This window comes from Saccopteryx bilineata, chromosome 9 (genome assembly GCF_036850765.1).
Source record: "Saccopteryx bilineata isolate mSacBil1 chromosome 9, mSacBil1_pri_phased_curated, whole genome shotgun sequence".
Taxonomy (NCBI): Eukaryota; Metazoa; Chordata; class Mammalia; order Chiroptera; family Emballonuridae; genus Saccopteryx; species Saccopteryx bilineata.
In genome coordinates this window covers 83,752,863-83,779,652 of record NC_089498.1, presented here as the reverse complement: position 1 = coordinate 83,779,652, position 26,790 = coordinate 83,752,863, and positions in this window count along the sequence as shown.

Here is a 26,790-nt window from a genome sequence, read left to right as displayed (position 1 = left end):
CACTCAGGGCTCCCAAAGACACTGACACATTCTCTGGTTCAACAATCAAGAGAATTTTCTCTGGTTTCTCCTAGAATCAAAGGTTCCACCAGTCTCAACAGGGCTCACAAAAGCCCCTCAGCTCTGGTTCCTCATCTGCACACCTTCTCTCTCTCTGTACAAACTGGCTTCTCTCTCAGCACTCTCTATTGTCTCTGCTTTCCCTGAAAAACATGGCTTCTTTCTGCCTCTTCTCCTTCTCTGCTCCTTTCAAAACTTTCTGGCATGAAAACTTCTCCTCCAGCAAATATTAACAAAGCAATGGCTCTTCCCAAGCAGGAATGCAATCTGCAATTTACAATCAACTGCCCTGCTCTGTGGGCAAGCACACACATGGCTGCCTAGTGCCATTTTTCATAAAAGTGAGCAAACTAAAAAAATACAAATTTTACAAACTTATTTGCCCAACAGTTGTCTTGACAAAGTTCATCCAATACCAAAACTTTGGATTCCATTTTTAAACTAAATTCAGTTATCATAAATAAATTTAAGGAATATGCATGTAAAGTATCATTGCAAATGTCAACCAGTTATAATCTCATCTATGTGTTGAATACAAAAAAAAAGTAGATGTCACCTAGCATTCTTTCCTGAGTCTATTAATAATAGTGTTGGAGTTACTTTTTTGTGAGCCTGGCCTTATGTCACCAAGATCATCCCTAGCAAAAAAGTGAGAGAAATATTTTTCATTTTAATGTTTTATAATTTGGGCCTCTTTAAATACGCAATTCAAAGAATGTAAAACCACTCATATGCCATTATTGAAGATCAAATGAATCTATTATACAAGTTTTACAATATCTCTAAAGTTATATTTTTGAATTTAAAATGGTGACTTTGAACTACTTAGCATCTGGAAATAAAGTTTTATGATTTTGTTATATTGGAACAGCAAGAAACAATCATTCGCCACACAATTAAGTAGTCAGTTAAGGAGTCTTTATTTCAAAAGCTGGCAACCAATGAGAGAACTAGCATTCCAAACATTATGGGGCCCAAATACACTCAGGAACAAGCTTTTAAAGGCAAAATTACATTCTGGCCAGGGGGGGAGGAGAGGAAGCTTAGTAGTAAAACAAAGCAATGAAACAAACTAATTTACAATGTTTATCTATAGGATTAATTCAGGGAGAAACCCTCTGGGCACAACTGCAACCTTGCAAAACTAACCCAAGGCCACAGCCTGCAAAACCAGCCTCAAGGCCAGGGGTAGGGAGTCTTTCAAAAAAAGTAAGTTCTGCTAAAAGTCTCTTTGCTTAATTTCAATTTGACTTAGTTAAATCATTTGATCAGGTGAAAGAGAAGTAATCCCTTCTCAGATTCACACACACAACAACCTAGTGTACAGTGTGCACACACACATGCACGCACGCACACACAAAATTGATCTGTTGCAATGAAAGGTTATAAATACACCAAAATGTCTTCTCATGTCTAAAACTTTATATCATCAAAGTAAAACCATAGGGTACTGTTTGTAAAGGGTGTTAATTTCAAAGGAACCACTCTTCTCTGGCTATATAAAAGATAGCAGATCAGCTCATCCCAGATAACTCAAAATCCATTTTTCCACAGGTGCCCAGCATTATGAACTAACAAGCCCTATTGTATTTCACACTGGGAGATTCTTTGTTATACACCATTAGCTAGGCTATTTGTACTCCTCTGAGATTTGACATAAACATTAGTAGAGCTATTACTACAATCATAAGAAATATACAGAATTTATCTGCCTCTTATCTCTCAAAGAAAAAACTTCATTGTCTTGACTAAAATGATATTTGTATGTGTTTTGAATTGTATGTATCTGAAAAACATCCATATTTAAAATCTGTGATACAGAAATTAGATTACCAGATTTGAAGTCAGAAACAAAGGCCTGAATTCTGGCAAGCAGTCTGTTTGAACTGTCCACACGAAGCCACAAAAAAAGTGAGGGCCAATGGCACATCTCCATGCCAACAGGAGGCAGTTCAGAGATGAACTCACAGTTTTCTAAACAAACAGCACCTGAGATGAAACAGGTGATACCTTGTTTCTCCACCCAACAGGTTGAGTGTGACCTGCAAGTTCATCCCTGTTGGGCAGATAAAATATATTACACTCCCTTTATTAAAGATGGTGCTGCCCATGTGGAAGCCTGTCACCCAGGTGATATTAATGTGTGTTGGGGGTGGGCTGTGGGCAGGCAGGATCCTTGTAGCCTGGGGCTTGGTTTTAGGACCAAGCCTTTCCCACCCTTTTTGATGTGGGGTGGTACAATCCCATCATGCCTCAGATAAGTGACTTTGTATTAGAGACTTCCCTATTTTGTATATTGAATTAAAGGTTTTGATTTCTGCACTATAAAGTGGGACAGACCAGGAGCTTGCTCTCTCTCTCGGTTCCTGAGATTAGCATTAGAGAGGAGAGCAGAGAAAGCCATGTGGAGGAGGCCAGGAGAAGCAGCCAAGAAGGTGGAGTGCTGAGTGAGAAGCCAGTTTGTGCAGCGAGAAGGAAGGAGATGGGGAACAGAGGTGAGTAAGTCTGGTGAGCTAGAAACCTTTGATTCTAGGAAACTTGGATAAGTCAGTAGCTTTGTGAGCACTGAATGGGTGAGTTTTGGAGCCTAGTGTGTGTTTTTACTTGCCCGCTGGGTGCAAGCTAGGATTAAAGATGATGGCCCACCAGTTTTTGGCTTTATTGTTTCATTACCGACTGTCTGAATCCAATGTGAACCCGCATGGGCCAGGCAGCTGTGATAGTGGCCATGGCTACTGGCCATAAAATTCCCATGGACAGTGCTAGGGAAAGTCTTGCTGACAGAGGGAAATTCCCAAGGAGTAAAATAAGGGAACTGAAAAGAGGCAGCATTTAAATAGAAGGTTTTCCCAGAAAAATTATGCTGAACACAAACATTGGCCATTATTGATAGAGATCTATATCTAGCGGAGACCATAATTTCAGCAATGCAGGTATAAAATAGGAAGTATGAAAGCTATTAGCTTCTGAAAGAAAAACTATCTTATTCAGAGATTGGGTGAACCAGGCCCAAGTCTGCAAGGCCTGCTGGCTTTCTGCATAGCTTTGTCTCATCCTTCCTACCCTGTGGGAGCCACATAAATCCTGGGGCAGCCTTACTCAGCCCCAGTCCCTGCACTTCTCACCTGCAAGATGGAAAATTATTTGACTTCGGGTGATGGCCACACAATACAATCAACAATTCAAATGCTATAGAAAATTTTCTGAAACCTATGTACTTGTATTGACCAAAAAGCTGAAAATTGACATTGATATTCTGGGAGAAAAGGTCAGGCTTTCCTGTCCTGTCCTTCCTTTGAGGAGGGGAGGGAGAAGAATATAGAAGTTTCTGACTTGTAAGAACAATGGGTAATTTAGTTTTAAATCTAAAAGAAAGGTTAACTGAGAAACTTTTTCCCTTTCTATAGGAGGCAAAATTTACATACCACCTTGCATTGATTGTAGTTCCTCCCTTTCCTGGAATTTTGAGAGTTAAATACCTCTAGGCTAGTGAGGGAAGAGGAACCCTGAAAGATTTGTAAATGTCTTTGATTGTGTTACCTTGAAAGTCTTATTGTTTCTGTGTATCACCTAGACAAATGTTATAATCTTGTTAATGATTGTGCCATAATGTCATGCTCTCCCCCGCCTGCATGTGATCAAGGGTATATAAGCAGCCCCTGAACTACTTTGGGGGGTTGAATGATTGCATGATTTGGGCCTGCAGATGCCCCATGTCAGCCATATGTGGCCGGCATATTAAAATTTTCTCCTTTAATAAAACTCTTCAAAACCTATCTGGACTGGGTGTCTCTACATGAACTCAATGAAATGAGGTACAGTGCCTTTCAGAATCTGAGTACGGTACTTTATAACATTCGGGAGCTCATTCGGGATCTGGTGTTTCATTCATTGAAACACCCCAAATCGGATGGACTCTCCACTGAGCTGCCTGGCCCCGTGTAAAGCCAGTAGGCACGGCTGCCACTATCACAGCAGCTGCCTGGCCCATGCAGGTTTGCATTGGATTCGGACAGTCGGTAAAGAAACAATGGAGCCAAAAACTGGTGGGCCATAGTCTTTAATCCTAACTTGCACCCGGCGGGCAGGTAAAACACACACTGGGCTTCTAAACCCACTCACATTCAGTGCTGACAAAGCTACTGACTTATCCGAGTTTCCTAGAATCAAAGGTTTCTACCTCACCAGCCTTATTCTCCTCAGTTCCCCATCTCCTTCCTTATCCCAGATACAAACTCTGCACAAACTGGCATCTCACTCAGCACTCCACCATCTTGGCTGCTTCTCCTGGCCACATGGCCTCTTTCTGCTCTCTGCTCTGCTCCCTCTGCTCTCTCATGCTAATCATCCCAGGAACCAAGAGAGCAAGCTCCCGCTCCATCCCCATTTTATAGTGTAGAAATCCAAACTCTTAATCCAATATACAAAATAGGGAAGTCTCTAATACAAAGTCACTTCTCTGAGGCATGATTGGATTGTACCGCCCCACATCAAAAAGGGTATGAAAGGCTTAATCCCAAAACCAAGCCCCAGGCTACAATGATCCTGCCTGCCCACAGAGACACACATTAATATCACCTGGGCAACGGCGCCATCTTTAACAAAGTGAGCATAATACATTTTATCTGCCCAACACCCCGATTGAATTTTGATGACAGGCACCACCTTGGATGTTCCAGGGCTCCCAGTCTTTCTGTGGGGTTCAGACAGTTCCCCAGTAGACACCCACGGTTCCTGTTGGGCAGATAAAATGTATTATGCTCACTTTGTTAAAGATGGAGGCTGTCGCCCAGGTGATATTAATGTGTGTTGAGAATCCTTGTAGCCTGGGGCTTGGTTTTGGGATTAAGTCTTTCCCACCCTTTTTGATGTGGGGTGGTACAATCCAATCATGGCTCAGAGAAGTGACTTTGTATTAGGGACTTCCCTATTTTGTATATTGGATTAGAGGTTGTGAAGCTACAATATAAAATGGGGATGGAGCGGGAGCTTGGGCTCTTGGTTCCTGAGATTATCATTAGAAAAGAGAGAGAGGAGAGCAGAGAAAGGCCACGTGGAGGAGGCCAGGAGAAGCAGCCAAGATGGTGGAGTGCTGAGTGAGATGCCAGTTTGTGTAGAGTTTGTATTTGGGATAAGGAAGGAGATGGGGAACAGAGGTGAATAAGGCTGGTGAGCTAGAAACCTTTGATTCTAGGAAACTCGGATAAGTCAGTGGCTTTGTGAGCACTGAATGTGATTGGGTTTTGGAGCCCAGTATATGTTTTACTTGCCCGCTGGGTGCAAGCTAGGATTAAAGACTATGGCCCACCAGTTTGTGGCTCCGTTGTTTCTTTATCGACTGTCCGAATCCAATGCGAACCTGCATGGGCCAGAAGGCTGCTGTGATGGTGGCCCTGGCCCTGGCTCCTGGCTTTACAGTTCCCAAATTTAACAATTTGGACTATTTGGCAAAGAAGTCGAGGAGGTAAGTAAAGCAACTCTTTTTGCTTACTGAATTGTCTAGTTTTCCTTTGAACTCTTGCTTTCGCTTTTCTGTGTCAGACTAGCAGTAGGTAGGGTGGATTTGGGGACTTTGCCGAGTTGTGACTCCGAGGATGTGGAACCCTAGTGGAGTAAGTATGGCCTTCGAAACTGCTTTGCTGTTTGTAACTAGTCTATAGTCTTTATATTTTAAACTGCTGAGAAACAGATCAGACATGGTCATATGTTCACACAGGCTCTCCAAGACTGAGACATTGGTGGGGAGTTTTAGTGGTCCTGCTTTGGGTTTTGCTAGAAATGGGGATAACTTTTCTAATCTGGGAGGACATTAATGGGGATTGGATTGGTCCAGGATTAGTCAATTTGGCATTGCACTAAATCAGTGGAGGCTGAGCTAACTTGGATTGATTAATCTCGCCTCAGACTTCCAGAGACTTCTCTGTGTTTGTCTAGATCTCAGTCTTTGTTTTTAAAGTGTCTGTTTAGAAAACCATGGTTTAAAGGAATCTCTGGTGCAGCCTGCATGCACCTGAGAGGCCACGAGGGGGGAGCTCTTTCCTCCTCAGTGAGGCACAGCACTTCTCAACATCTGGAGTGCGGTACTCTCCACTGGGGGGAACTCCTCCCTTGTCTATTGAACTTTGTCTTTGTTTGCCAGAAAAATTAGGATAAGTAAAGCACTCTCATTTAAACTTCTTGATTTGTGTATATACGTCCATTGTTTAATGTTTAAACGTGTGTTCTAAAGCCTGGCTTCAGTCTTTTGTGTTAAAATTAGGAGCTGCTGACTAAAAAACAATCTCAAATGATGACTTGTATATACTGCAGATTTTCTTTGTTTCTTCGAGAGATCTCTCATGACATTTCATGGTTTGGCTCCCTCTCCCCTGCTCCACTGCATATCTTCTCTTGGATTCAGAATCTCTGTCTTCAAGGGGCCCTGTTAGATTTCTCCCCTGAGGAAATCATTCTCTTCAGTTGGCTTCCTCCCCTTGTCTTGTGTAATAGTTATTATCTCTATAGTCAAACACCTTTTATTCTGGGTGCTAGTTAATTATCTGTCTTATCTTTTTGTTTTTATTGGTGCACTAATTCTTAGATTCTTCTGAAACAAGTTTCAGATTTGTAATAAGTAATAGCAACTGGGAATTCTAATCCCAGATAATAAGGACAGTCTGGAATATAGTAATTGGGAACCCAGGTTGTCCCATTCAGTTTCCATACATTGATCAGTAGCTAAATTTAATAATGAATCCACCACAGTGGCTTAAAGCATGCTCAATACAAAGGGGGTGCCACGTCTTCTTGGTCATGCAAAATTTGAGTCAAAAACAGAAAAAAAAGAATAACTAAGGCAGTAGTAGCAGCATTCCAAGAGGCAAACTCTTCTAAGGATAAGGGACCCTCAGAGAAGGAAGGGAAGTTCTCCAAGGCACGTGAGGACATAGCTACCCTTAAGAAAAATTATGAAGAAGATAATGTATATTCTGTTAAAAAATAAAAAAAGGAATTCAAGAAAAAATAGGACTAAGCTAGAAAAGAATCAATGCACATATTATAAGAAAAATGGACATTGGAAAATTAAATGTCCCATATTACAAGTAGCCCATATTACAAGTAGAAAGAGAGAAAAGCAGAGCCCACTAATTAAAAGTGTTCCTCCATCCTTTAAAGCTGAAGGACTAGCAAGTAAGGAGTTTTAGTGAGAGAAAAACCGAGCTGGGCCACGCAGTGCGCAGAGTGAGGGGGTGGGGCCGCAGCCGAGGAGAGGCAGATGTAGGCATGGTCTGTCCCCTCTCCACTGTTACCCCCTTCTCCACCGGAGTTGCACCCCAGTGGCAGACAAACAGTAAACAGCCCGCTGCCTCCAGGCGCACGGTTAGGCTAGGATTCAGCCTGCTGTGTGTGGAGCAACAGGAAAGGCAATAAAGTAAGGATAAGGTTACTAAAATATAAAATAAAAATTAGTTTTAAATATCTGCCTACTGACCAAAGGAAGTTTTGCCCATTTGGAAAATACAGGGTAGAAATATTAAAAATTAAAACTGCTTTAAAAAAAATTTTTTTAATTAACAAACCATAGGTGTAGACCTTACTAGTTAATTGGCAATTTCTTAAATTAAATTGAAACTCCAGAAGGAATGATAAAACATAAGTAATAACATTATAGGTAATAAAATTGAAAAAAAAAAAAGCTCTCCGTGAATTGGGGATGATGGCTTATTGCCCTCCACTAATGTAGAAATAAGGGAAAGGGTTCCAAAACTCTCACAGGCAGAGGGAGTGGTAGGATCTCCTCCGAGTCTCTCAGTTCTGTTGAAAACATGGAGTTAATAAAGGAAAACCCAGAACATTAACCATAATGGTAAAAACTGTAAAAAAAATTTTTGAGGGAATTGTGGGAAAAATTGGAATCCTCATATAGGCTAAGAGCAGCCCATTGTTAGGAAAATAAATTTATAAAAATTATATTTTATTTGCTGCTTTTATTGTAAAAAATTAAGCTAACCAGCTGCTGGAGGGAGGGAATGAAAGTCAGCTTGGTTTTTGGAAATACTGGGTCCAAACGCCTGCCCGTTCACACCACCTCTCACATGGCAACCATGTCCCTAATCCAGCAGTGAAGGAAAAGGGAACAGGAGCCCTGAGAAAAATGGGCGCTGCTTTGGGACTAAACCTGGAGCCTCACCACTGATGCCATCCTGTGCTTGGCCAGGCTAAGGTTCAGTCAATCTTCAGGTTGTGCAAAAAGGGACAGGCACATTGGATGCCTCTTTCTTTTCCCTCTTTTTCTAAGAACTCTGGTTGGCAAACTGCCATTCACAAGCAGCTCACGGGCCACATAAGGCTTTTGTGCCCTCTTAGGTATAGCTCTCCAATGGAGTACCAAGCATGGGCACTGCCTCAATAGGGAAGAATATATAGTTTAAATTTAATGATGGCTCTTAAAAAAAATCAGTTATTGTACTGTTAATAATTGGCTCTATTAACTAATAGGTTTTCTGACTACTGGATTAGGACTGGTGACTTATTGTTTACCCCACTATTGTGTGAAAAAAGTATTTTCCATGTTAAAATGTATGTGTTGTTTCAAAGACCTTTGTTAATTTTTTTATTTACTGTTTTATAGCCCTATAATATTAAAAACTTAGTTTAAATATTAAAATTCTTAATAATGTCTTTTTATATAATATTTAATTTATTATCATTTTGAAACAATATTATTATTATTTTTTTAATTTATTAAATTTAATGCAGTGACATTGATAAATCAGGATACATATGTTGAGAGAAAACATCTCTAGATTATTTTGACATTTGATTGTGCTGTATACCCCTCCCTCAAAGTTAAATTGTCTTTTGTCACCTTCTATCTGGTTTTCTTTGTGTCCCTCCCCTCCCCCACCCCTCTCTCCTTCTTCACCCCATCCCCCCTCCCCCCACCCCCCACCCCTGTTGCCATCACTTCTTGTTCATGTCTCTTGAGTATCATTTTTATGTCCCTTCTATGTATGGATTCATATAGTTCTTAGTTTTTTTTCTGATTTACTTATTTCACTCCGTATAATGTTATCAAGGTCCATCCATGTTATTGTAAATGATCCCATGTCATCATTTCTTATGGCTGAGTAGTATTCCATAGTATATATGTACCAAAGCTTTTTAATCCACTCGTCCTCTGACTGACACTTGGGCTGTTTCCAGATCTTCGCTATTGTGAACAATGCTGACACAAACATGGGGGTGCATTTCTCCTTTTGGAACAGTTCTATAGTGTTCTTAGCATATATTCCTAAAAGTGGGATAGCTGGGTCAAAAGGCAGTTTGATTTTCAAATTTTTGAGGAATCTCCATACTGTTTTCCACAGTGGCTGCACCAGTCTGCATTCCCACCAGCAATGCAGGAGGGTTCCCTTTTCTCCACATCCTTGTCAGCACTTATTCTGTGTTGTTTTGTTGATAAGCCCCATTCTGACTGGTGTGAGGTGATATCTCATTGTGGTTTTAATTTGCATTTCTCTGATTAGTGATGTTGAGCATTTTTTCATATGCCTATTGGCCATCTGTATGTCCTCTTTGGAGAAGTGTCTATTCATCTCTTTTGACCATTTTTGGATTGGGTTGTTTGTCTTCCTGGTGTTGAGTTTTACAAGTTCTTTATAAATTTTGGTTATTAACCCCTTATCAGATGTATTATCAAATATGTTCTCCCATTGTGTAGTTTGTCTTTTTATTCTGTTCTTATTGTCTTTAGCTGTGCAGAAGCTTTTTAGTTTGATAAAGTCCCATTTGTTTATCCTGTCTTTTATCACTTGCTTGTGGAGACAAATCGGCAAATATATTGCTGTGACAGATGTCAGAGAGCTTACTGCCTATATTTTCTTCTAAGATGCTTATGGTTTTACAGCTTACATTTAAGTCTTTTATCCATTTTGAGTTTATTTTTGTGAGTGGTGTAAGTTGGTGGTCTAGTTTTATTGTTTTGCAGGTAGCTGTCAAACTTTTCCAACACCATTTGTTGAAGAGGCTGTCTTTACTCCAATGTATGCTCTTACCTCCTTTGTCAAATATCAGTTGTCCATAAAAGTGTGGGTTTATTTCTGGGTTCTCAGTTCTGTTCCATTGATCTATATGCCTGTTCTTATGCCAGTACCATGCTGTTCTGAGTACAATGGCCTTATAATATAACTTGATATCTGGAAGTGTGATACCTCCCGCTTTATTCTTCCTTTTCAAGATTGCTGAGGCTATTCGTGTTCTCTTTTGGTTCCATATAGATTTTTGGAATATGTGTTCTATATCTTTGAAGTAAGTCATTGGTATTTTAATCAGTATTGCATTGAATTTATAAATTGCTTTGGGTAATATAGACATTTTAATGATGTTTATTCTTCCTAACCATGAGCACGGTATATGCTTCCACTTGTTTGTATCTTCCTTGATTTCTTTTATCAATGCTTTGTAATTTTCTGAGTAAAAGTCTTTAGTCTCCTTGGTTAAGTTTATTCCTAGGTACTTTATTTTTTTGGTTGTAATTGTGAAGGGGATTGTTTCCTTAATTTCTCTTTCTGACTGTTCATAGTTGGTGTATAAAAATGCCTCTGATTTCTGAGTATTGATTTTATATCCTGCCACTTTGCTGAATTCATTTATCAGGTCCAGTAGCTTTTTGACTGAGATTTTAGGGTTTTCTATATATAATATCATATCATCTGCAAATAATGATAGTTTTACTTCTTCTTTTCCAACTTGAATGCCTTTTATTTCTTCTTCTTGTCTGATTGCTGTTGCTAGGACTTCCAGGATCATGTTAAGTAAGAGTGGTGAAAGGGGGCACCCCTGCCTTGTTCCTGATCTTAAGGGTATTGCTTTTAATTTTTGCCCATTGAGTATAATGTTGGCTGTGGGTTTCTCATAGATAACTTTTATCATGTTGAGGTATGTTCCCTGTATTCCCACTTTGCTGAGAGTTTTGATCATGAATGGGTGTTAGATTTTATCAAATGCTTTTTCTGCATCTATTGAAATTATTATATGGTTTTTCTCCTTCTTTTTGTTTATGTGATGAATGTCATTGATTGATTTACGAATATTGTACCAGCCTTGCCTCCCCAGAATAAATCCCACTTGATCATGGCGTATGATTTTTTCCATATATTGTTGGATCCGATTTGCTAATATTTTGTTGAGGATTTTAGCATCTATATTCATCAGAGATATTGGCCTCTAATTTTCTTTCTTTGTGATGTTTTTACCTGGCTTTGGAATCAGAATTATGCTCGCCTCATAAAAGGAGCTTGGAAGTCTTTCTTCCTCTTGAATTTTTTGAAATAGCTTGAGAAGGATAGGAGTTAGTTCTTCTTTGAATATTTGGTAGAATTCTGTTGTGAAGCCATCGGGCCCTGGACTTTTCTTTGTTGGGAGTTTTTTGATAACTGTTTCGATCTCATTTGTTGTAATTGGTCTGTTTAGGTTTTCTGATTCTTCCAGATTGATTTTTGGAAGATTGTATGTTTTGAGGAATTTGTCCATTTCATCTAGGTTGTCTAGTTTTTTGGCATACAGTTATTCATAGTATTTTCTTACAATATTTTGTATCTCTATTATGTCAGTTGTTATTTCTCCTCTCTCATTTCTAATTTTATTTATTTGAGTCCTCTCTCTCTTTTTCTTGGTGAGTCTACTTAAAGGTTCATCAATCTTGTTTACCTTTTCAAAGAACCAGCTCCTAGTTTTGTTGATCCTCTGTATTGTTTCTTTAGACTCTATGTCATTTATTTCTGCTCTGATATTTATTATTTCCTTCCTTCTACCACATTTGGGCTTTACTTGCTGTTCTTTTTCTAATTCTTTTAGATGTAGGGTTAAGTTGTTTATTTGAGCTTTTTCTAGCTTCTGAAAGTGTGCCTGTAGTGCTATGAACTTCCCTCTCAGCACTGCTTTTGCTATGTCCCATAAATTTTGAGTTGTTGTATGCTCATTGTCATTTGTTTCTAGGAATTTTTTTTATTTCTTCTTTGATCTCATTCTTAATTCATTCATTATTTAACACCCTGCTATTTAGTTTCCATGTGTTTGAGAATTTTTGAGCTTTTCTGTTGTGATTCATTTCTAGTTTCATGCCATTGTGATCGGAGAAAGTGCTTGATATGATTTCAGTCTTCTTAAATTTGTTGAGAGCACTTTTGTGCCCTAACGTTTGGTCTATCCTAGAGAATGTACCATGAGCACTTGAAAAGAATGTATATTCTGCTGCTTTAGGGTGAAAGATTCTGAAGATATCTATTAAATCAAGTTGATCTAGTGTTTCCAATAAGTCTGCTGTTTCTTTGTTAATTTTCTTTCTTGAGGATCTATCTAGTGATGTTAGTGGGGTATTGAAATCCCCTACTATTATAGTATTGCTGTTGATCTCGCCCTTTAAATCCATCAAAGTCTGCTTTATATATTTGGGTGCTCCTATATTAGGTGCATAGATATTTATAATAATTATATCTTCCTGTTGGATTACTCCCTTTATCATTATGTAGTGGCCTTCTTTATCTCTTAGTATATCCTTTGTTTTAAAGTCCAATTTGTCTGATATAAGTATTGGTACCCCAGGTTTTTTTTCATATCCGTTTGCATGAAATGTTTTTTTCCATCCTTTTACCTTCAACCTATGTGTGTCTTTTGTTCTAAGGTGTGTCTCTTGTAGACAACATATGTATGGGTCCTGTTTTCTTATCCATGCAGCTACCCTATGTCTTTTGATTGGATCATTTAATCCATTTACGTTTAAGGTTATTATTGATATGTAGTTGTTTATTGCCATTTTCTTCTTTAAAGGTGTGTTCCTTTTTTTGCTATATTCTTTTCCCACTTTGATCTGTTTAGAACAGGCCCCTTAACATTTCCTGCTGCATTGGTTTGGTTGTAATGAATTCCTTGAGTTGTTTTTTGTCTGGGAAGCTTTTTATTTCTCCTGCAATTTTAAATGATAGCCTTGCTGGATAAAGTAGTCTTGGTTGTAGGTTCTTGTTCTGCATTACTTTGAATATTTCTTGCCATTCCCTTCTGGCTTCAAGTGTTTCTGTTGAGAAGTCAGATGTCATCCTTATGGGGGCTCCTTTGTAGGTGATAACTTTTATTTCTCTTGCAGCTTTTAATATTTTCTCTTTATTGCTTAGCTTTGGTATTTTAATTATGATGTGTCTTGGTGTAGGTTTCTTTTTAATGGAGTCCTCTGTGCTTCTTGGACTTGTGAGAGTTTCTCTTGCATTAATTTAGGGAAGTTTTCAGCTATGATATGATTGAACAACATCTCTATTCCTTGTTCCTTTTCTTCTTCTTCAGGAACCCCTATGATGCGGATGTTATTTCTCTTCATGTTGTCACAGAGCTCTCTAAGAGTTTCCTCTGACTTTTTGAGTCTCTTTTCTCTTTTCTTCTCTGCTTTCATGCCTTCATTCCAGTTGTTCTCTAACTCGCTGATTCGGTCCTCTGCTCTATCCTGTTTTTAATTCCTTCCATTGTGGTCTTTATTTTTGATATTGTATTTGTCATCTTCGACTGATTCTTTTTTATACTTGCTATTTCTTTATTTAGGTGTTCATAGTGACCATCCATTGTTGTTCTAAGATCCTTAAGCATCCTTACAATTATTATTTTGAACTCTGCATCTAGAATGTAAGGCCAGGAGCCGCCATCGTGGCCATTCACATGCAGGTTCCCATTGGATTCGGGCAGGCGATAAAGAAATGGCAGAGTCAGAGGATGGGGGGCCATCCTATTTATTGGTGTCTCACCAAGACAGGCAAACCACAAAAGAAGACAAGGGAAAAGCAGAAAACCAGCTCTTCCCATGAAGGGCAAGGGATCAGGGAAGCCCCTGCAATTGTGATAGCAGGAACTGTGTGTCCAAGCTCCTGGTCTGTCCCACTTTATAGTGTAGAAAACCAAAATCCCTTAATCCAATATACAAACAAGGAAGTCTCTGATACAAAGTCACTTATCCAAGGCATAATTGGATTCCTCATGAGAGTGCACCACCCAGATCATACAATCAGTCAAGGGTGTGGGGAAAAGCTTAGTCCCAAAACCAAACCCCAGGCTACAATGACCTGGCCTGCTTATAGCCTGTCCCCCACACCCAATATAAGTCACAAGCGAGCAAACATATATATCATATTTACAAACTTATTTGACCAACATAGAAGTTTTATTATTTTCATATCACTCAGTTCATCTCCTGAAGGTGTCACCTGTGGTTTCATTTGGATTTCACTTCCTTGTCTTCTCATCATCTATTTTTGGGTGTTTTATTTGTGGAGTTGGTTGAGTCTAGGCTTGGTGTTGTCTGCCTCCAGTTTTCAGTTGTGTTATTTCTAGGTCTTCTTGGGTTGGTCTCAGCTGTTATCTGTAATCCACTTTCGGATTTGGGCAGCTTTGAAGTCTTGATTTGTTTGTTTTCTTAACAGGTGATAGTCTTGTTTACTGATCTCAGCAGGGGGCTTCCTTGAAACTGTATCCAGGAATGCAATGGGTGTAACCTGAGACTCTGAAGGCCTCTTTAGCCAGCTAATCTCACTGGGGGCAGGGTGTTTTCTCAGCTTCAGTAGAAGGAGGTGTATCTCAGATCTCCATGGAGACTTAAGCCTCCTCCCCACTTCTTGTTTTCAGCTGTGTCTTGTTGCGCTGATTGGAGCTGGATAGATGTCTGGAGATCTCTGATCCGGAAGCACTTCAGCTCTGTTTTGTGAAAGGTTCAGTCCCTCCCCCAGCTATGGTCACCTCTAGCACGGATGAGTCAGCTTTTTTAGTTCGTTTCCTGCATTCCTTAGCCCCTCACAGTCTGTCCCTCTCCCTGTCCTTTCCACTTGGGAGATAAGCTTGTCTTTTCAACACACCTCGCTCCCTGGTCATCTGGTAAGTGGCTGTGAGCAGTAGTTTCTGTTCTTTTCCCTATGTGAGATCCCCTCTGGGCTCTCAGCCCCCCCCCCTCCGTTCCTATAAGCAGAGGAGATTCAGGTGCTCCCTACCAGGATTATTATGGCTTCTTCTTTGCTCCTTGGTTTTTGAGAGCTGTTCTTGCAGTTCAGAGTTGGTTTTTCATGCTGATTTTTCCTAAATTGATTTGTATTCCAGTTTGGTGGTGAGAGCTGGGCGTCTGTGCGTCTGCCTACTCTGCTGCCATCTTCTGTCTCTGAAACAATATTACTAAATGATAAATAATATAGAAAAAAGCATCATATTCTAAAACTCCTGCAAATCTATTTTATCATGCTTTTGTTAAAATTTCTTTTGAATACTAATGTACTGAATTATTCAGCAGCAAAGAGACTCTGGAATTCTAAAAAAGACACAAAAGCCTGTTTTTCTTAATTTAATCCAGCTATAATGCTGTTTTTGTCTTTATATGAATAAATAAGGACCCTCAAGCCCCTCAGAGAGATCTTCTTAGCATGGCTTTTAAGGTCTATAATGACCAAAGAAGGAGACAAAAAAAAGCAAATAAGGCCCAAAAGAAATCAGGAAAATACCAGATTTTGGTATATACCCTCAAAAGGCTCCAGAGCTCCAAAGGGAATTTCATCAGGGCCCTGCTTCAAAAGTGTAAAGAAAGGTCATTAAACTGAGGCCTGCCAGGCTTCTGTCCCCCACTGGGGGACATGCCTTTGCTGTGGAAAGGACATGAAAATGTAAGCTGCCCACTTGCTCAATGGAGGGAGGGTTCAGTCTCTTCCAGCCCTAATCCAGCTACCTGTGACCTGACCTTGCCCAGCTTGCTGAGACTTGCCACTGAAGGCTGTTGGCCACATCTCACGACATTGTTTATGAGCCTGAGGTATTTCTTCTAAGTAGCAGGTAAAACTGATCTCATTTCTTATAAACATGAGAGCCATTTATTATGCCTTGCCTACATATTTGAATTTTATTTATCCTTGAAGATCTTTACTCAGAGCAATGACAGTCTGATTTTTATTGCTTTATTCCTCTTGTCTCAATGCCCCATGCCTATTGTAGACTGGGACCTAATCCTAATTCCAGTTAAAAACAGTGATCATTACTAGGACTTAGACCAGTGTTTCCCAACTTTTTTTGTGCCATGCCCCACCTTAACCTTTCTAAAATTTTTATGTCCCCCCCTATGTAACATACATAATTTTTAACATTAAAAAATTGATTTGTTCACTTAATAAACATAAATGATAGGTTCTAGGAAGAAATCACTATGAAATTGGTAACAAAACACAGTAAGTAAAATTTCAAAACATATAATGACAAACAGAAATTTAAATTCCAAATAATTTTAAGACAGATTTTCTATATTAATTTATTATTTTAATTTAGTGTGATCCTTGCGCTTGATGCTTGCTGCACAGAGATTTTATATTAGGTTCCAATTTGGTTAGCTTTAGTCTCAAGTCTCCACGTTGTGTTATATCCAGCCGATTTCTTTTTTTTACCAGTAAATCATTTACAGCACTAAATCCACATTCAGCTAAAAATGAAGATGGAAACAGTAGCAATAGTTTTCTCGTATATTTGGTTGAATTTAGGTATTTGATTTCTGTTTCCTCACAAAGCCATGCCATCGCTCCTTTGATATTAAATAAAGCTTTAACTGACTCATCATTTTGCAATTCTGCGAGTTCTTCTTGATACTGCATATTTGATATATCAGACAAATCTACTAACATTGGCTGCATCATCCATGTTGGGAAATCAATTTGTTTTAAATCAGAAAATCTTTCTTTTAAATCAGCCAATAGAATATTCAAATGATTGACAATAACAAGTAAAGCGGTATCAGTTACTTCACATTTTTGGAGCCAATGAAACTGTTTAAAGTTTTTGTTGTTATTATGTTTCTGACATAACTCAATATTGGTAATGAAACCAAATATCTTTGCTTTTGCATCGACAAGAGTTTTATTTGTTCCTTGAAGTTGCTTATTTAATATATTTAGTTTTTCAAAGATATCGGCTAAATAACTCACAAATGTTTTACCATCTATTGTTAACAGATACTTCATTTCAGGTTTGTCGCTTAAAAAATCACTAAGGGTATCAAACAGTTCCTTAAATCTTTTCAAACAGTTTTCTTTAGATAGCCATCTTATTCAGTATGAAGTAAAAGTCTCACATGGTCTTCATTTTGTTCTTCACAAAATAGCTTGAAAAGACGCTCACATTTGGCACTAGCTTTAATAGCATTAACACACTTTATTACCGTATGTAATACTTCATTCAGAACAGGCAAGATGTTTTTAGCTACCAAGTTTTCCCTATGAATAACACAATGCACAAGAATCATTTCTGGATTTGCATCTTTCATCAATTTTAAGCAGCCATTTTTCTTGCCCATCATATTGGGAGCACCAACTGCAGCACAAGATGTTATATTTTTCATTGGTATATCATTGACATCTAAGTAGTTTTTTAGTTTATTATATATATCTTTGGAGGTAGTGGTGCTTTCTAATCTTTTACAGAACAACATTTCTTCAGCAATATGTCCTTTATCAATATATCTTATGTAAGTTATCAATACTGCCTCACTGTCTCTCAAAGTTGATTCATCCATTTGCAAGGAGAATTTTCTTGTTTTCAGCTTTTCAATAAGTTGTTTTTCAATACCCTCACTCATTTCGTCTATTCTTCTGCTAACAGAGTTGTTACTGAGTGGCATAGCTTTTACATCTTTGTCATCTTTTTCAAGAACCGTTTTAGCCTGACCTGTGGTGGCACAGTGGATAAAGCGTCGACCTGGAAATGCTGAGGTTGCCGGTTCAAAACCCTGGGCTTGCCTGGTCAAGGCACATATGGTAGTTGATGCTTCCTGCTCCTCCCCCCTGTCTCTCTCTTTCTCCCTCTCTCTCCTCTCTAAAATGAATAAATAAAATAAAAATTAAAAAAAAAAGAACCGTTTTAAGAAATGCTGATATTGACAGTTTTATTAAATTCTCTCCTATAGTGTGATTTTCTCCAGTTTTAGCGATGAATAAAGAAATTTGATAACTAGCCTCAAGAACACTATTATTAGTTGAAGTATGAGCAGTAAATAGAGACTTTAATGTTGTTCTTCTTTCAAATTTTTTCTTTAAAGTTTTAAAGTAACTCAAATCTGAATTAATATGAGCACTATGTTTTGCCTTCAAATGCGCCTCAAGACGACCTCATTTCATTGATTTGTTGGTCAAGCATTGCTGGAATAAAAGTCAAAAAGGAATTTGCTCATCGTGAACAGCGGGTATGAACCCAAATTTTAAATATTCCTCTGAATATTGACGAGTTTTTTTTTGTTTGTTTGTTTGTTTTTGTATTTTTCTGAAGCTCGAAACGGGGAGAGACAGTCAGACAGACTCCCGCATGCACCCAACCGGGATCCACCCGGCACGCCCACCAGGGACTACGCTCTGCTCACCAGGGGGCGATGCTCTGCCCCTCCGGGTCATTGCTCTGCCGTGACCAGAGCCACTCTAGCGCCTGGGGCAGAGGCCAAGGAGCCAACCCCAGCGCCCGGGCCATCTTTGCTCCAATGGAGCCTTGGCTGCGGGAGGGGAAGAGAGAGACAGAGAGGAAGGGGGGGTGGAGAAGCAAATGGGCGCTTCTCCTATGTGCCCTGGCCGGGAATCGAACCCGGGTCCCCCACACGCCAGGCCAACACTCTACCGCTGAGCCAACCGGCCAGGGCCAAGGCGAGTTTTTTTCTTGCTTGCAACACTCATTTTACTATGGGCTATAAGAAATAAAAATAAGATCAATTAAAAACTAATATTAAAATATGTGTTAAAATATATTCAATGTGACATAGAGTAAACGTATACTAAAAATTCATATTTATTTAAATGTATATAACACATTTACTATACTACCACAGCAAATCAAAAGGTATCTATATTTTTTCCACTTGACAAAATTTTCTGGAAAGTTATGCTTCTAAAATTAAAATTGTCATGCATGCACTATTATAGCCCCAATAATATTTATAAAATATTAGTGCTTTATAGCCCTGATGCAAGAAGTACTTAATAAAGAGTTTAATATTGATAAAAATAAAATCAAATACTTACCAATTATATCTATACAATATATATGTATATTTATTAAATCAACGTGCTTTTACAACAGTTTTGACTGACACTTATTTCAAATTAACACCAACTGAATGATGTGAAACACTACAGAAGTTGCGATGGGCCAATTAGGTGAGAATAACTGCGTTGTTTAGCGAGTTTTTAAAACGTCCGGGGTTCCCCGCGGCAGACGCAGACTGGCACGCTCCGCAGTGAACCCAGGACGAAGTTTACTTGATGACGCCAATCACCCAGTTGATATTTTGGTCTTGTCAAACGAAATTATACTTAATAATTATTTACCGCAATTATTTAAGAATTGCATTTTTTGTTAAATTTGGCACCGATATCTAGCATTGCATTTAAATGGCCCCGGGGCGAAAGAGTTAAAGTCATGTCGAGTCCATTTTCAAATTGCCCCCCTTAACTATCGAATTGCCCTCTGTGGGGCATGGGCCCCATGTTGGGAAACACTGACTTAGACTCTAGCTACAAAGTGTAGAAATGTGACCACAATTCCCTTGCCTTGTAGACTTTTCCTGAATATGTATGACTTATGCTCTTTAGGACATTTCTCAGACTAAAATATAAATTAGGTTACGTTTATAAATAATATAAAACAGCAATGGTGTCAACATAGACTTAGTGAAATTACATTAACATGTTAAAAACATTTGTGACTATAAAAATTTTATTTTAAATCCTGTCATATTAGTTAGAACTTTATTTTGTTTAATAATCTAATAGGCTTTAGTCACTTTATTGTATTAAGACACTTATAATATTTATTAACATTAGCTATTTGAATTTTATTGTTAATTATATATTCTTCCAGTGTGCCTCAAAATTAGACATAGTAATTCAAATGAAAAGATTCCACCCAGAACCAGTGGGGTTTGGGGGCTCTTATTGCCAAAGATTTATTTGAAACCAATTAGAAAACATTTAAAAATGAAAAAAGAAAAACATTTTCTCAGATAAATATTTAAAAATAAACTTTAATAAAATAATTAACAATTGTTAGGAAATTGCTATATATGATTCTTTCTAGGTTTAGCTTGCCCATTCTAGTATTGGACCTGCATTTGTGTCTACAGTCTCAAAGCTTGTAGGAAAAGAACCCATTATTTTTTTTTTTTAATAAATTTTTATTAATGGTAATGGGATGACATTAATAAATCAGGGTACATATATTCAAAGAAAACATGTCTAGGTTATTTTGTCATCAAATTATGTTGCAAACCCCTCGCCCAAAGTCAGATTGTCCTCCGTCACCCTCTATCTAGTTCTCTGTGCCCCTCCCCCTCCCCCTAACTCTCTCCCTCCCTCCCTCCCATGTCCTCCCTCCCCCCCCCACCCTTGGTAACCACCACACTCTTGTCCATGTCTCTTAGTCTCATTTTTATGTTCCACCAATGTATGGAATCATGTAGTTCTTGTTTTTTTCTGATTTGCTTATTTCACTCCTTATAATGTTATCAAGATCCCACCATTTTGCTGTAAATGATCTGATGTCATCATTTCTTATGGCTGAGTAGTATTCCATAGTGTATATGTGCCACATCTTCTTTATCCAGTCTTCTATTGAAGGGCTTTTTGGTTGTTTCCATGTCTTGGCCACTGTGAACAGTGCTGCAATGAACATGGGGCTACATGTGTCTTCACGTATCAATGTTTCTGAGGTTTTGGGGTATATACCCAGTAGAGGGATTGCTGGGTCATAAGGTAGTTCTATTTGCAGTTTTTTGAGGAACCACCATACTTTCCTCCATAATAAAGAACCCATTATTAATTAGAAGCTAATTCAGTTACATTGTATCCACAGGTACCCAAAGGTTCAGGGCAAGTAAACTACATGAATCAAATAATAAAAAAACATAACCACCCCTTTCTTAAGTACTTGCAAGATTTACAGTTTACTCAGCGAGCTGTTCAGGAGACTGTCCAAGAGTCACTTCCAGAGTTATTAGAAAATCAAGTACATCACCCAAGGGCTGATTTCCACATGGACACGTCCACACACCCTAATCCTGACAACTCCCACTGCTGCCAAAATAGAAGGCATGTCTTTCTCAACCACAAACTGGAAGCTGGTTGGTCTATGTATGGCGAATATATGAAAAAACCAGGAACTCTTTTTAATCAGACTTTGGGAAAAAGGAAATTGGTAAAAAAAAAAATCAAATTAATTGTCACTAAAAATTAAAAATTTTAAATTAAAAATTATAACTAAAAATAAATTATCATAAAAGCCAATTAATTTACATAAATTATAAAAAATTGTACAATTTATAGGAAATCAATTAGTAATATTTATTTCTTTAAAAAACTATATTGCTATTAATGCTGTTTGTTAAATATCTGTTATATATTATAAATTAATATCCCTACACAACAACTTTATGCTCATCAATAAATTAAGTCAAGAATTTGACTTAAAAAATAAAACCAGTGGGGATTGTTTTTAAAAATAAATACCAGTAAGGTACCAAAAAGCTGAAAATTGATATTGATATTCTGGGAGAAGATGTCAGGCTTCTCTGTCAGGCTTTCCTGTCCTGTCCTTCCTTTGGGGAGGGGGAGAGAAGAATGTAGAAGTTTCTGGCTTGCAAGAACAATGGGTAATTTAGTTTTAAATCTAAAAGAAAGGTTAACTGAGAAACTTTTTCCCTTTCTATAGGAGGCAGAATTTACATATCACCTTGCATTGATTATAGTTCCTCCCTTTCCTGGAATTTTGATAGTAAAATACCTCTAGGCTAGTGAGGAAAGAGGAACCCTGAAAGATTTGTAAATGTCTTTGATTGTGTTACCTTGAAAGTCTTAATGTTCCTGTGTATCCCCTAGACCAGGGGTCCCCAAACTACGCATGCGGCCCCCTGAGGCCATTTATCTGGCCCCCCACTGCTGCACTTCTGGAAGGGGCACCTCTTTCATTGGTGGTCAGTGAGAGGAGCATAGTTCCCACTGAAATACTGGTCAGTTTGTTGATTTAAATTTACTTGTTCTTTATTTTAAATATTGTATTTGTTCCCATTTTGTTTTTTTACTTTAAAATAAGATGTGCAGTATGCATAGGGATTTGTTCATAGTTTTTTTATGGTCCGGCCCTCCAATTGTCTGAGGGACAGTGAACTGGCCCCCTGTGTAAAAAGTTTGAGGACCCCTGCCCTAGACAAATGTTATAATCTTGTTAATGATTGTGCCATAATGTCATGCTCTCCCCACCCATGTGTGATCAAGGGTATATAAGCAGCCCTTGAACTATTTTTGGGGCTGCATGATTTGGGCCTGCAGATGCCCCATGTCAGCCATATGTGGCTGGCATATTAAAATTTTCTCCTTTAATAAAACTCTTCAAAACTTATCTGGACTATGTGTCTCTATGTGAACTCGATGAAGTGAGGTACAGTGCCTTTCAGAATCTGGGGTATGGTACTTTATAACAATCAATGTCACCCCCTTAAATTTAATTTCTTTAAAAAATGCTATTTCAGCCTAGATTTTATCTGACACAGTTGCAGAAACTGATTAGTTCCTCATTCTTATGCTTCAATAACAAAATGCCCCTGCCAGAGGCCTAATATATAGATTAGGGGTTCCCATACTTTTTACACAGGGGGCCAGTTCACTGTCCCTTTGACTGTTGGAGGGCTGCCACATACAGTGCTCCTCTCACTGACCACCAATGAAAGAGGTATCCCTTCCAGAAGTGTGGCGGGGGCCAGATAAATGGCCTCAAGGGGCCACATGTGGCCTGCGGGCCGTAGTTTGGGGACACCTGATAGATCCTGCTCATATAGCTTCCTTTGTTCCCACCAAGATGCTATCAATGGCCTTATTCTTACCAGAATTTACAGACATAATATTATCTTTTTTCTGGGCCCTACCTTCTCCTACCAGACTTCTCTGGGGCCAGTGGACAATCACACAGTCAGTCACTTTATGACCCAAGGATTATGCCAAAAGACACATACATCTCACATACCCACACAGAGCTCAATAAGACATATATCGTTCCCCAGATTTCAATATGGAAAACAAACAACTTGCTCAAGGCCTTTGTACTAGTAAACAGGAGATCCTGGAGTCCAACTCAGGTCTGTATTGCTCTCTAATTCTAGCCACTATACTCTATTGCTGTAGAAATGACAGCATAGACCCTTTTCCAGCATAATCCAGAGACCAAGAGTCCGCTCTGATTTACCTCTCTCCCCTCATCAATGTAGTGTTTTGTGACAGGAAGCAGGTAAATTCCTCTCCTGGATCCCCATTATAAATCCTGGTCAAACATCTACAATAAAGTGTAGGAAAAAAGGCAAGTGTCAGCACTGACATCAGGGAAGTACCAGGAGTATATGCCTTTTTATAATGCCATGGGGCTTTGCTCAAGGGCTGAAATTCTAGATTGCAGCTGTTCCATCTTAATGTGGAAATATCAACTATAAACAGGAGCCAATATCACTACATGTGTCATGGTATCCTGGTATTCAGATCAGATCTTTTCCTTGGGCAAATATAGACTGGCTGTTTTCTGCAAGCAGTAACTGACCCAGGGAAAAATGATAAGTTGCTAAAATAAAAGACGGAGCAGCAACATAGTTTCATCAAACACAACAAATCAAGGGGTGTATTTTCCTGTCTCTTTAACATAAAATATTCACAGCCTTTCCATCCTTAGTCTCATCACTCATCATATGAATGATGTCTTGCTGCCTGCCAAGTATTTAGGGGAAACAAAGGCAAAAATGGTTGTATATTTTGGAAGGAATGACCTAGTAACTAAAAATGACTACACAAAAGACTTTAGCCATATTCTCTGTGTAGGGTAGCTTTGTTTGAATAATGAAATTCCAAAGGGAAATGATGTAGTCATATCTGATGAAAAGCCATCCTTTCCTCACTGTGGGCTTCAGACCCAGCAGACATTAGAAATAAAAGTTAGCAAACTTGGTGCCATTCGTTGGATTCTGTTTTGCTTGTAAGGAACTTTTGGTGGTGTTGTCATATTGGGAATTTACAATTCCTCTCACAATGTATTAGAAACATATTCACTGCACATGCATCTGGTGCCACCCTTCCATGTGACATCAGCTCCAAAAATAATCTGGGAACAATACCATCCATGGTATTTATCAAGAGTGTGATTAAATAAAATCATCCTAAGGTCTTAGATCCAAAGTCAGCACTCAGGGAGAGCCGTTGTCTCCTTTGCTCCACTCTTTTTTCTAACTAGGGTTCAGTTTGGATCATGTCTGTTGGCCTGTGTCCAAAGTTCATTCTTTCTATGTCTAATCTAGGGGATGCAGGAGGGTAGAGATGGAGTCGGTCTGGTGAGGAACTGAGCAGAGTTAAGCTTTTTGTGAATAGGTGATCTAGAAATATGAATTGAATTCTTCTGACCATGGGCTGCAGCCACCTGGTGCTGGTGCAGGCCTGAGGGTGCTCCGAATTTTTCTCAGCACTCCTGGCCCACCTTAGGGCCTCAGAGGTGACTGCCTGCCTGCCTGTGTGCAAACCCTACAGGCAGCTGTCTCTCCTCCCTTTGCCTACTGATGGCAAGTGACATGGATGTTGGGCTCCTAATGGGGGCTGGCTGGTCCCGTCACAGCAAACCAAGGACACCGGAGCCTCAAAGGTGGAGCTTTCTAAGCCCTTGCTCCCTCATGCAGGAGAGTTTTCTGTCATCCACCACTTCTCCAGAAGCAGTGGATCTCTGCTTGGCTCCCGGGAGTAAGTCGGCTTCCACCCTCTAGCAGCAGCTTCAGGCTTCTACGTGGTAAGAGAGCAGAATCCAGGAGCACGTGCACTTCCCTGCCCGGCACCTGCAGGGATTTACGCTGACACATTCTCCTGGGGAGCCAGGGGCAGAGGACTGATGAGTGACAGCAGACATCCCTGGTATCTTGGCCACCCAGGGACTCTAGACCGCCACACTAGTCTACACTCAGCCTTTAAGATTGGTTGTTTTAGCTAAATTCTTACCCCATTTGATGTGCTGCCCAAAGTGAGTGTGTCTGTCCCTCCTCATCACTCTTGGGGAATCAGACCACCTGGTTACTTTGGGACAAGTGCCCTGACGAGCTTAAGAAAATTTAAGACCTTATGGCAGCTCTGACCCTTCCTCTTCCTTAGAGTGGGAGCAAAGTAGGGTTTTGAATTTCTACATATGGGGAAGTGCAAACTTTTCTGTACTGTTTCAAGTAAATTTTGAAGTAATCCTTTCATGAGACAAAAGAATGTCCTCTTCCTTCCTTGCATGAGCAGAACTTCCTCCAAAAACAGAGAAAACACCAGTGGGTGCCTTGGAGCTGTACACTCCTGAGTGTAATTCTCAAAATCACACTGTAATGATTAAGGAATTTTTATTATAAAAGAGCATTTTCTAAAATGTGTTTTACAGATTTCTGCTTCCTAATGGATTATAATGGGTATTACTCTTAAGTCAGGATTCATTGGCCAATGTTTGGTAAATGCTAGTTTAAAAAAAATGTTTTAAAGGTTTCTTTACCACATAACCTTCAGAGCCTTACACTGGCTCGTCCTTTGGGAGCACAGAAACCCTAGAGCATGCTTGTACATAACCCTTGTGTACGTGCACAAACATGTCAATAGAGCAGTAGGGTCTCAGAAGTGGAATTGTTGGTTCGAAGGGTATACTCATTTTTAAAATTTTAATTCAAATTCACATTCTGCATTTCAACAAAAATTAAACCAACTTATATCCACAGAGTGCATTAATATTCTCATTTTCTTATACATACATACCTGTTATTAACATCCTTCTAATATTTGCTAACTATATAGGAAAGGGGTATTGGCTAATAATTCCTTTTTTTTTTTTTTTTTTGTATTTTTCCAAAGTGAGAAGTGGAAGGGTAGGTCAGACAGACTCCTGCATGAGCCCCAGCCAGGATCAACCCAGCATGCCCACCAGGGGGTGATGCTCAGCCTCTCTGAGGCATTGCTTCACTGCAATCGGAGCCATTCTAGCACCTGAGGCAGAGGCCATGGAGCCTCTAGCGCCTGGGCCAAATTTGTTCCAATGGAGCCTTGGCTTCAGGAGGGGAAGAGAGGGAGAGAAAGGAGAGGGGGAAGAGTGGAGACGCAGATGGGCGCTTCTCCTATGTGCTCTGGCCAGGAATCGAACCCAGGACTTCCACATGTCAGGCTGATGTTCTACTTCTGAGTCAACTGGCCAGGGCTGCCAAATAATTTTTATTTGCAAATTGGCAATGAGTATTAATTTTAGAAGTATTTAGTGTTTGCTTATTTTCTATTGGGTTAATTTCTTATTTATTTGGAAAAATTCTTTATATTTTAAAGGAATTCGATCTTTTACTATGAATTCCTATTTTCTTCCTATTTTGCCATTTGTCTTCTAACATTGTTCACAAGGTTTGTTCCTAATCACAACTGTTACTTTGTGTGTAGTCAAATTTAGCAAAAATTTTATTAATGTTTTCTGAGTTTCATACCATGCTTTAAAAGACCTATTTCACTACAAAATATATATTTTAAATCACTAGACAATTATAGTACGTCATAAAATTAAATTCTATGCAACTGTTATAAACAATAAGATAAATATCTATGTACCATCACAGAAATAGGTTCATTATATATTAAGTATTATTTTATTTAAGCTTCACAATACTCTATAATGGGTCAGGAACCTTTTTGGCTG